This window comes from Rutidosis leptorrhynchoides, chromosome 5, assembly GCF_046630445.1.
Source record: "Rutidosis leptorrhynchoides isolate AG116_Rl617_1_P2 chromosome 5, CSIRO_AGI_Rlap_v1, whole genome shotgun sequence".
NCBI lineage: Eukaryota > Viridiplantae > Streptophyta > Magnoliopsida > Asterales > Asteraceae > Rutidosis > Rutidosis leptorrhynchoides.
The window spans coordinates 78,077,501-78,090,227 of NC_092337.1; the positions used below are offsets into that span (position 1 = coordinate 78,077,501).

At 31.6% G+C, this 12,727-nt stretch overlaps 1 non-coding gene across 1 annotated transcript; it reads left to right on the forward strand.

Annotated features, from left to right (window-relative positions):
• The first annotated feature begins 12,313 nt into the window (after positions 1 to 12,313).
• On the forward strand, positions 12,314 to 12,420 carry LOC139851119 (small nucleolar RNA R71). The gene has a single exon (XR_011760479.1). It is a non-coding gene; the product is annotated as a small nucleolar RNA R71 (small nucleolar RNA).
• Positions 12,421 to 12,727: the final 307 nt, after the last annotated feature.

Below are 12,727 nucleotides of genomic sequence, written 5' to 3' on the forward strand. Positions count from 1 at the left end.
CCCGAGGAATATTTAGATTTCACATTAATAAGTTACACTGTACATTCTTCGAATCTGATTCAACAGTCATTTACTATCCTACTCACATCCACAGATATACGTATCCGTTCACCACAGAATAACCATTTTCATTCAATTTCATATTTGGATTTTGACTTATCAGAATCTAACAAGTGGCATAATGAAGAAAACATTGGACAAAAATAAAATTTGTTAGAAACAAACAAATTAACTATGAAAATTTTTGTTAAGAATCCACGCTAACAATATCCTAGCTAACAGTACCTAGCTAACTGTTCCTAATTCCTTATTACATTTTAATTATCGCAATTTATTTATCGTAATTTATTTATCACAATTTTAATTCTCGCAATTTTATTTATCGTCATTTAATTTCTGTTATTTATTTTACCCACTTTATTTATCGTCATTTAAATACTGTTATTTACGCATTTTAAATATCGGGACACGTATACAATATTTTGACATATCATATCGACGTCATCTATATACATTATTTGGAATAACCATAGACACTCTATATGCGGTAATGCTCGAGTTAGCTATACAGGGTTGAGTTGTGATCGAGTCTGAGACATGTATACAATGGGTCACGATACGTATTAATCAATTCGAATATTATATATTAAACTATATATGAATTATTGAATTACTAACTGTGGACTACTAATTATGGACTATTAACATTAGACAATTAAAATGAATTAAAATATTGATTATAACATATGAAACTAAACATTTCTTCAAGTTTGCCACTTGATTTCATATTAAACCTCATTTGTATCTTGACGATTACAATCTGCGTTCAAACCTTTCATGATTCTTGAAAACACCTCAATCGAAAGGATGAACCAACCGCACTTCATCTACGGAAGAAAAGATTGATGCATATAATTATTCACCTGAAAACACTCAGAACCTGAGTAAATGTTTAACATGTATCTGTGCTAGCTCCTTTGGCATTGTTATTACCGAAAATAACTTTGTAATTCCTTTTCAAATTAGCCAATTTTGTCACAGCTCCAGCAAATCAACATCGACCTTTCAATAAGTCTTATTATAACTTTGATATATACGTTTGTCCCTTCATCATCGTTACCGATGAACCGATTATATCTCACCCCTTAGCAGTAAACTTACCAGCAACTTCATTACTCATTGGCCTAAGTCTATCCGAAGAACCATTATATTTGTTCATTAAAACCTTGTCGTATACTCAACCACATCTTATAACGAGAATTGTCATATCAATTGCCGGAATTCAGCAAATCAATATTTTGAATCTCGCAATGTTTCTACATCAACAGTTATATATATACATATAACATTTATCTCTTAGAATTATAATCTTCCATTCTGAAATTCTGAAAAGCACCCAGTCTGCAAATCAATACTCTGAATTTTGAAAAGTTGAATGAAGCAACAAAAACTGTAAACGACCTTACAGCCAAAAGTTTGATGATAAAAAAAATTGTATGTTGGCAAAGCTCAGAAATGTTGGAACTAGAAAACGGATTGAGCAAACCATGAAGAAGGCTGTGGAAAAATCACAAAAACTAAACATGTCTTCAAAGAATCCAAATAATTCAGTATCTGCTGAAGTCATTAACGAATACCTTGCTCCTGGCTCTACACTTTTATGGACAAATCTTCATCATCATTCATCGATATTAGAAATTCTAAGATATTATTGTATCTTTCATTATAAATATCCTCGATAGTTCTGAAGATAATTTTCATAACTATTCTTATCCGAAATCATTTATCTCTTCGCGATATCAGTGTTACATCAGAAAAGAAACTGTTTTAGTTTCTAAAATTCTGAAAAATTTGAATTCAAAAATTTAATGTTATTGAAGTAGTGTTGGGAATTAAAGCATGAGTTAGTATAACATAATGACACTTGATCAATGTTATTATATTACAGTAAGTCATGCTGAGTTTCTAATGAAACATGATGATTCACAGACCATAACGTCATCATGTGCCATGTTACACGACTCTTACATTCTATCTAACCTCTAAACATATCAAGAACATATTATCTTGATAGTTCTATCTTTTATCTTGAATTCTGGTAATTTAACCAATCAAGATCGTGCTATTACAATTTCTCTCTTAAAACATTAGTTATGTTCATTCGAAACTCCATACCTACGAATTCTGGACCATTACTTGCTTTATTTAAAGTCGAGAAGAGAAAACAAAAGCATGGAGCTCCGAAATATAAGGGAGAATATAAAGCCCGATAACAACACATAAATTACAAACCGTGTATATCAATGTTTATCGCAACATAAAGACAAGGGAGAATTAAAAACACTATAACCCCAAGAGCGAAGTAGAAGTAAATAGATTCCTCTGGTGGGAGTTGGAATAGAAGGATGATTATTGTGATAGTCAGAATAAGATCAAGGATCAGAACTGGATGAAGCATTTCTACAATCTCTTGGAAATATGGATTGAGGAAGAAAGTATAGAGGATGGGAGTTGTGGAAATAAAGAAACAAAGGGGGTGGATTTATAGTGAAATATCAGACAGAGCAATCAAGACAGATTATCGCATTTAACCAAAGAGGATCCTAATTCCTTTAATTGCCGAAGAACCAAATCTTATTATGAAGATTTTCTCTAAATCCTTGAATTTCGAAAATCAACCGTGACTACGTCACCGGTTAAGATGAACCTGCATTTACTCATTTCATTCTTTTGTGATAGCTTCACTCGTACTCTTCATAAATGAATTGTTTTATTTGTATTACTCAATAATGATGAAACTCTATTTACCAGCTCATATTCGCCAGGAAAACATTCTTATTGTTAGCCATGACGATCTCGATAAAATTTCGGGGACAAAATTTCTTTAACGGGTAGGTACTGTGACGACCCGGAAATTTTTGATCAAATTTAAACTTAATCTTCAAATGATTTAATGTTTCTGACACGATAAGCAAAGGCTGTAATGTTGAAATCTCAAAAATTTGAACTGTGTTTCATATACTCATTTGACCTTCGACTATTCCCGACGATTCACGAACCACTATCTGTAAATAAATGCATATATATTTAAATATAAATATATAAATATGAAAGAGAAACTTATGTGATTTAATTCATTTGTGTAAATAAAAATAATATAATATTACTATAAATTTATATATATAGGAGAAGTATATTATATATATATATATATGATTTAGAATTTATTTAATAAACGCTCGTAGCACTCGTTTGTCATATTGATAGTTATTAATCAAGTTAAAAATGAACTTATGTGATTTTAAAATAAACAGTGATCCGAAAATGAGTTCTATAAATTTTAGGCTTAATAAAAATGTATTTAGGATTTAGTTATTAAATTTTAACACTTTTTATATTTTACCCAGAATTGAGAGGGACAGTTGATGTAATTTTTATTTAGTAGTTAATAATCGAATTTTATACGATAATGACTGAAATAATAAAGAAAACTTAATATAAAATTTTGGGATTTTTATGAGTACTTTTATCCGCCACTAATTATCAAGGTACACGAAATCCAGTCCGTGAGAGAAAAATTAACTCAATAGTGAATGGTGGCTAACTGTTCGACCCTTTTAATCCTTCTTGATTATTGAAGTTATTATTGAAATATTACTTTAATTTTATTTATCTAATATATATACATGTACGTTGTAAGAGCCATCATCAATGGTTTTTTTCCTTTTTACTTTTTGATGACAAATTGATGCAAATTTGTTTAGACTTCTAACTTTCTGTTATCAATCGATTCATGAATTAACAAGCAAACAATATTCTTAAAGGTATCACTGTTTTGCTTTTTGACTAACTAGTCTCTATATCTCTATATAAATATATATGCATAAACATAGATAGATTATATACTTGTATATATGCTAGATCAATCAGAGTACAAACCACCACCATATCCGCCACTTATCATCATCCATCACTTCTTACAACCCATCGCCTACTAATACTATTGTGGTTTTGTGTTCGATCACCAGGAACCAAACCTCTCATCACCATCATGAAATCACCAAGCAACCGAACACCATCTTCACAAAACCCATAAATTTTTTTATGCGACTGATATGCATATACTCTTTCTGTTTTATCATTTCTTTTGTGAAACCATCGGTTACCACCACCATCATTAACAACTCCATAGAATGTCACCACCCTTACCATAACTATCTCTCTCTCATTCCCTCTCTCTCTCCCCCACTATGACTCGCTGTGTTTTCTTTTCTGTTTTCCATCTGTTTTTCTGTTTACTAAATCACGAGCCACCACCATTTTCGATCACTCTCTTCCACCTTGAATTATCACCACCACCTTAAAACCTTCGAACCACCCATATTGTCACCACCTTCACCATGAAACAACCACCCTCTAAGTCCATTAAAAACTAGTTGCTGTTGTAACTACAAATTTCCATTTTCTGTTATGTACAACTGGCAACACCCATTACTTTCGAACACCCATAAAGATGCAACAATTACTATGTTATTTTTTTTCTCCTTCAGTCTCCACTCGAGAACTATCTCAACATTACCACTCTATTTAAGACGAACTCCTTTTATTGCTATGACAATTTAAAACCTCAACCATCACCAATTTCCCTTGTTGTTCGATGTTATCCTTGTTCCTGTTCCTGTCAAAATGTAACAACTAGTATGTTGCTATTGCTGCAATTAAAAGATGACGATGGTTAAATTGTAAATGATGATGACGAGGGAAGAATATGAGGAATAGTGAGGGGTGGGGAATAACACAGAATAATATGGGTTATATATATATGGTTATGATATATTTCAGAAAAGCGAAACAGATCATATGGTTTGAGGCGTGTGTGTGTTACCGAGAGGTCTCGGGTTCGATTCTAAGCCATTACATATATTTTTTTTAATTCGACTGGGCTGCTAATTGGGCTGCCATGTTGGGCCACTTACAATTGGTATGGATTTATAGTTGGATTTTTGTTAGTTGGGCCTCATCACATGTTTTCTTAAGAGGTATATAATTATTAGTATTATTGTTATTTTTATTATGATTATTATTATTATTAATATTATAACTATTATTATTGTAATTGTAATTATGTTTATGATATAAAAGATGATTAATTTATGGAAGAATATAACGAATATGATTATGATTATGATTATGATAACGAATATAGTTAAGGTATGTATATATATGTATAATCGAGAAGTATAATTATAAGTATGATTAGGATTACGATAATATAAGATATGGTTATAAATATAATTATAATTAGGTCATGATTAAATGAATTATCATTTTTATTAAAAGTATCATTTTTATTAAAATTATCATTATTATTAAAAATTATCATTATTATTAAAATTATCATTACTATTAAAATTATCATTATAAGTCATATTAGTATTATCATTATTATTAAATTCATTATTATTATTATAGTTAAGGTATGTATATATATGTATAATCGAGAAGTATAATTATAAGTATGATTAGGATTACGATAATATAAGATATGGTTATAAATATAATTATAATTAGGTCATGATTAAATGAATTATCATTTTTATTAAAAGTGTCATTTTTATTAAAATTATCATTATTATTAAAAACTATCATTATTATTAAAATTATCATTACTATTAAAATTATCATTATAAGTCATATTAGTATTATCATTATTATTAAATTCATTATTATTATTATAGTTATTATAGTTATTATTATTATTATTATTATTTTATTAAAAGTATTAAAATTATCATTTGTATTAAAATTATTACTAAAATTATTATTAAGATTATTATTATTATTATTAACAATATTATTATTATTACTTTCATTATTATTATTACTTTCATAATAATAATATTAATATAACAAATAAATATTTTCTATATAATAGTATATTTATTACAAATACCATAATATTACATATAACTATATATTAAAATTTATTTATATAAATATTTATATGTAAACAAATTAAAATCATATATAAATAAAACTATATAAATATTAATTATATTAAATATATATACAAATAAGATATATATTTTCAAATATAATATATAAATTTGTTTGATTACGATTATATGTGTTAATATATATATACACTTGATATAGGTTCGTGAATCCAAGGCCAACCTTGCATTGTTCAGTATCGTCGTATGCATATTTTACTACAAAATATAGTATCGTGAGTTTCATTTGCTCCCTTTTTAAATGCTTTTGCAATATATATTTTTGGGACTGAGAATACATGCGCTTTTATAAATTTTTGACGAAATAGACACAAGTACTTGAAACTACATTCTATGATTGAATTATTTGGAAGCCCTAGTTCTATTTTTAGATACATGTATTCGGCCGTGAGCAGACCGACATAGATGGTTCTCTTTTTAGATTCATGTATTCGGCCGTGAGCAGACCAGCATAGATGGTTCTCTTTTTAGATACATGTATTTGGCCGTGAGCAGACCGGCACAGATGGTTCTATTTTTATATACATGTATTCGGTCGTGAGCAGACCGACACAGATGGTTCTATTTTTAGATACATGTATTCGGCCGTGAGCAGACCGGCACAGATGGTTCTATTTTTATATACATTTTTTCCGACTAATATACTGATTGCGATTACCAGTATATTGGTAAAATTCCCACCAGGTGTTCATCATATGAATGGATTTTATAGCAGTGAGCAGACCTGCACAGATTGATTATGAAAAATGAAGTCTTGTGGTCTATTAAAATATTGAAATGATTGTTATGATAAACCTATGAACTCACCAAGCTTTTGGTTGACACTTTAAAGCATATTTATTCTCAGGTATTAAGGAAATCTTCCGCTGTGCATTAGCTCATTTTAAAGATATTACTTGGTGTCATTCATGGCATGTTTCAAAAGACGTTGCATTCAAGTCGTTGAGTTCAATAAAGATTATAATTAAAGTAAATGATAGATTAGGTCATTTAAAGTTTGGATATTATGAAATGGTATGCATGCCTGTCAACTTTCGATGAAATGAAAGTTTATCTTTTAAAAACGAATGCAATGTTTGTAAAATGTATCATATATAGGTCAAATACCTCGCGATGTAATCATATGTTATTGTATTCGTCCTTATGGATTAGGACGGGTCGTCTCAACAAAATCCAATAACCCCATCTTAATATTTAGTCCAACATCATGATTACTTCGACTTAAATAAGCATAATAATAACTTAGTTACGAGACATTAATTTAAAAAGGAATAACATAGCTTACAGTGATTATTAATAGCGTAGCGTTACACGGACAGAACTCCGACTTTAAAACCCGTAAAACATTCCTTACAATAACCCAATTATTATTAATCTTAAATTAAACTTAATATTATAAATATAAATATAAATATATCTTACTGAGAGAAGGAAAGAAAATGTGAAGGTGTGTGTAATTCGACCAGAAAACGTTGCAATTTATAGATGTGGCCAGCCATTTGCTCCCATGCGATCGCATAAGAATACTTCTTCCTGGCCATGCGTTCGCATGGCCAGCTGTTCCAGCTCACATGTTGATTTAAACGTGGGCGGCTTGAATTAAAATAATATATAATATAATTATATATATTATATTATATTCTTGCGCATAGTAGACTTGTAATTTTAGCTCCGTTGAGTCGCGCGTTGATGCTCGGTTCATGTCTCGGTTCCTGATTTTTGAACGTCCTTTCGTACACGTAGATATCTTGTACTTTGCATTTCGCGGCTTGTACTCCTGTCATTTTTAGACGTTTCTTATAAATAAATGGAACCACTTGGATTGTATCTTGTACATTTGAGCTTTTTGGTCATTTGCGTCTTCAAATCTTCATTTGCGTCTTCAGTCTTCGCACTTATTTAATATAAATGATTATTTCATGAAAATAGAACAATTGCAACTGAAAACTTTACATATTGGGATGATATTGCAACTAAATATATGTTCATTTGGAGCACTATCAAATATCCCCACACTTGAGCGTTGCTTGTCCTCAAGCAATACAGAACTTGAAATAATATAATACATCACACGAATCACTTCTTTATTCTTCATACTTTGTACATCAGTGATTTTGATATGGCGGTATGAACAATGATAGTAACGATGTGGTTTATAGTCCCACATGACTTATAAAAATTTAGATCCTTTAAGAAAATTGGATCTTTATGAAAACATTTGATCTTTTGAAAATTAATTCTAGCTTTTACCCTAGATAGGTTTTCCAGAATAACCCTTCATTGGTGTTTGCAAAATGTTTTTGTGGGTTTTGTGGGTTTCAGATTTTAAAATTTTAGCTCAAAATTTGCGGTTTTGTATCACCCACTTGCTAACCTTGTATTAGGAAAGCACCGGTCCAGTATACTTGCTCTATATACTACCTTTTGGTAAACTACCATCCGGTTGTAAAGGAAAGCGATAAACAAGCAACTGTTAAGGCAATGTCCCATGACATGCAGATAATTATAGTAAAAAACGTGTCGGATGCAATTACTATCCTTTGTAGGAGCAATAGCAAAGATCACCCTATAATTTTTGGGTATGGCACAACTACACAAGGTCATGTCTTCGACCATGCTATGCAACCACCATTCTTACAGTTGACACCCGATTTGGTTCAGGTGACCTAATGAATTCCGGTGAATTCTTAGGAATTTACATTCAATGGTAATGAACGCATTAAAAATAGGTTTTCAGAAAACAAATCGGTTTTAATTTGATCAAAATTTTCTCGTTCAAGCTCGAGTTTAGATATCATTGAATTCCATGAGTTTGTAATTCTCAATCTTTAAGGTCAATCTCAAGGATTGAGTAATATCAGGCTTAAATGCTGATTTTTAATCTTTAAGGAGATTATCCTTTCTGGGGGTCTGATTCATTAGTCTTATCAAGCTAATTTGCACGGCGCCCTCCCCATTTTACGAGACAGATCCTCTCATGGTTAGGATAAGTCTGACCATATGGCGACCCTGTTTGATGCTGAGGTCCGTGGATTTCCAGCTGATTTTCGAGATGAATTTTCTAGATTTTTCGTCAACCTATAGCTGGTCTGGACGACAACTTCTTGACCTAAATCAAGAAGCGCATGTCTTTTTCTGAAGACTTTACTTCATTTTAATGATGGAATTGATTCATCGTGTAGATCCATCTTTTCTTTCTTTCATCGGGTAAAACTGATTAGTTTAGTCCAAAACAAAAGTACCTACAATAATCTTGTACAAAAATATGTGAAATGTGTTTTAAATAACTTGGTAAACTCTTCCCACACTTAGCTTTTATTTATTCTTTTCTTTGCCTTTTTATTCTCCTTTACTCCATTTTAAATGAATTCTAACGTTTTGGGTTGTTTCTCAATTTATGTCCTTTCTGAGGCAACAGTAATTTCAGTATTATCACCTAGTTTTATCGTTCATAAATATGTATAAACATGATTTTGAATTCATTTAGTTGAAATTTTTTTAAATTTTCACAAAATTTGGCAAATTAAACCAAGTGTAAACCCGAAAGAATTTATAACCCTTCCCCACACTTGAGATCTTGCAATGCCCTCATTTGCAAGAAATCAGTAAAAATTTAAATTCATGAGGGTGATTAGCGTAGAAAAATGATTAAAAATACCGAGTTTGCAAACATATTGTTTTATATCACATTTGATATTTTAAGTCTTGTCGTTAAAATTAATAGCTTTTGCTGAGCTTAATGCCAGTCTTTGAGAGTGCGTTGTTTTACCCTGTTGTGTTCATGAGATAAAATACAAACATATATATACATTTTTTTATATATAAAAAACTTAACTTAATAAAACAAATAATTGATAAATTTAAAATTTTGTTTTCCTTTTTATTTAGGTAGAGGTAGTTTCGGTACATTTACCTAGTCCGTCCCTCGACAAAATTTTAAAATTTTTGTTTTAAAGCAATTGTTTTAAAAGCAAAGATTTTTGGGTTTTTTAATTTTTTTGGCATACTTTAGATCAATAAAATTAAAAATAATGATAATAAAATTTTTTCGCCCCGCCCTCGGGTAAAGCAATTTCGGTTCCATGACCTAATCTTTAACTTACGACGAATTTTAGAAATCATTTTTTAAACTTAATGAAATAAGGTAAATTTTATTTTTTAAATTCACACAAAACTTAAATTTAAAAAACATATAAATTTTATACAAAACCTACAAAAAAAATCAGAATGGGGGGAGAAAACTAGTTCTTTAGTGTCTGCTAGTGAAAAAGACCAATCGGATTCCATTCTCGGAACTACACGTGAACAGAGCAACTAACACTAGACAGCATTTTCTTTTTAGAACATTTGAATCTCCCCACACTTAGGTAGTTGTGGTGTCGAAATTGTGATTAACTTCATCGTCAATTTCTCTTGGACCATAATCAACTTGCATATCTGTGATTTTTGCTTTAAGCCATTGGTCGAATTCCTGTGTAATATCCACAAATTCTACTAGTTTCGCCTTTTCTTTAGGCGATAGATTGGATACTAACCGGTTACATAACTTAAAGTTCCCCTTGGTTCTAGCATCCCGAATCCGTTTAATAAGTTTCTTCATTGAACTGTTGATAACAGGGTCATTTAATTTCGTATCAACAACGGGGTTCTTTGCTATCAAGTCATCATTAGGTGTTACTTCATCTTCCCCACACTTAGGTGTTTTATTATTGTTAAGCACTACCGTTGGAGTTGGTAAAACAATATGCTTCTCATCGATCATTTTTATTGGTTCAACGGTTTTGGTTGGTGGAGATTTAGACTTTCAAATCACAAAGGTGATCGATTTTTCACCATTACTAAGTGTCATTCTACCCCCTTTTACATCAATAAATGCTCTGGTGGATGCTAAGAATGGTCGACCTAAAATTAGAGGAATGTTTGAGTCCTCTTCTATGTCAATGACAATAAATTCGACTAAAAAGGTTAAATTTCCCACTTGAACGGGTAGGTTGTCAACAATTCCAACTGGGTGCCTAATTGTTTGATCAAATAGTCGAACACTCATTTCCGTTAGACTTAACTCACCTACTCCTAATCTCTTATATAATGAAAGAGGCATAACACTCACACTCACACCTAAATCTGCTAGTGCATCATACATGACACAATCTCTAAGTAGACAAGGAACAATAAATTCACCCGGATCACCCAACCTGGGTAGAAGTTTTGGTGGAACTGCCTTTACCGGGTTTATTTTTATGGTTTTTATTTTCTTACACTTTCTTATTCTTCTTCTTCTTTCTAAAGGTATCACAAACTTTATTACCTATCACTTGCTCATACTCAACTCCTTTTCTTGGAAACGGGATAGGTGGTCTGTATGGTACCACCACTGGCTTTACATACTCGGGTGGTGGTAGTGTTGTAACTTCTTCATTGTTACTCACATCTAAAACCTTTCCATCTTCTGATGCTGGTTTTTCAAAATTCATTGAAACCATATTAACATTCTCATTTCGAGGATTTACTTCAGTATCACTCGGTAGCTTTCCTTGTTCCCTCTTACTCATCAAGCTAGCTAGAGTACCTACGTGTTTTTCTAGATTCAAAATGGAAGCTTGTTGAGTTCTTAATGACTGATCAAACCTCTCATTTATTTGGGTTTGAGATGCAATAAATTGTGTTTGAGATTCCATTAGCTTTGCCATCATTTCTTTCAGATTTGCCTTTTTCTCTTAACTTTGTTGTGGTCGTTTATACAAGCTAGGTCTTTGTTGATTAAAAGTGTTGTTTTGAGTTGGTTGGTTATTCGGACCTTGTTGGTTATACGAGTTATTTTTGGGTCCATTTGGATTGTAAAGAATGTTTTGATTTCGATTAAAGTTTGGCCTTGGCGGTTGATAATTATTTTGATAATTATTTCTCGGCCTTTGTTTCATGTAGGAAACATTCTCACGTTGTTCCATCGTTTGTTCAATGGGACAATCTTTCGATAAGTGTGGTCCACCGCATTGCTCACAACTGATTCGTATTGCGTGAATATCTTTAGTCATCTTTTCCATTCATCTCTCGAAAGCATCTATTTTTGCGGAAACAGAATCAAAGTCATGGCTAGAATCGGCTCTAGCTGCTTTAGATGAATGAAAGATATTTTTTTCCTGGTGCCACTCATGCGAGTGGGAGGCTGTGTTATCAATGATTTTGTGAGCTTCGGTTGCGGTTTTCTTCATAATGGAACACCAGCCGCTGTGTCGATGTCTTTTAGTGTAGCAACGTCGACACCTTGGTAGAATATTTGTACTATTTGATAAGTGTCTAAACCGTGCTGAGGACATCCTCTCAACAACTTCCCGAATCTTATCCATGCCTCATATAATGTTTCATTTGGCTTTTGCGCGAACGTAACAATTTCTCCTTGAAGTCTCACGACTTTAGATACCGGAAAGAATCTTTTAAGAAATTTCTCAACTAAAACATCTCATGTGTCAATCGCTCCTTCGGGTAACGATTCTAACCAATCTTTGGCTTCTCCCTTTAAAGTCCAGGGAAATAACATGAGATAGATCTGTTCATCCTCAACTTCTCTGATTTTGAATAGAGTACAGATCCTATTAAAGGTTCGAAGATGTTCGTTTGGATCTTCTTTTGGCGTACCACTATATTGGCATTGATTAGTTACCATGTGTTGGATTTGTCCTTTGATTTCATAATCTGGCGCATTAACATCTGGC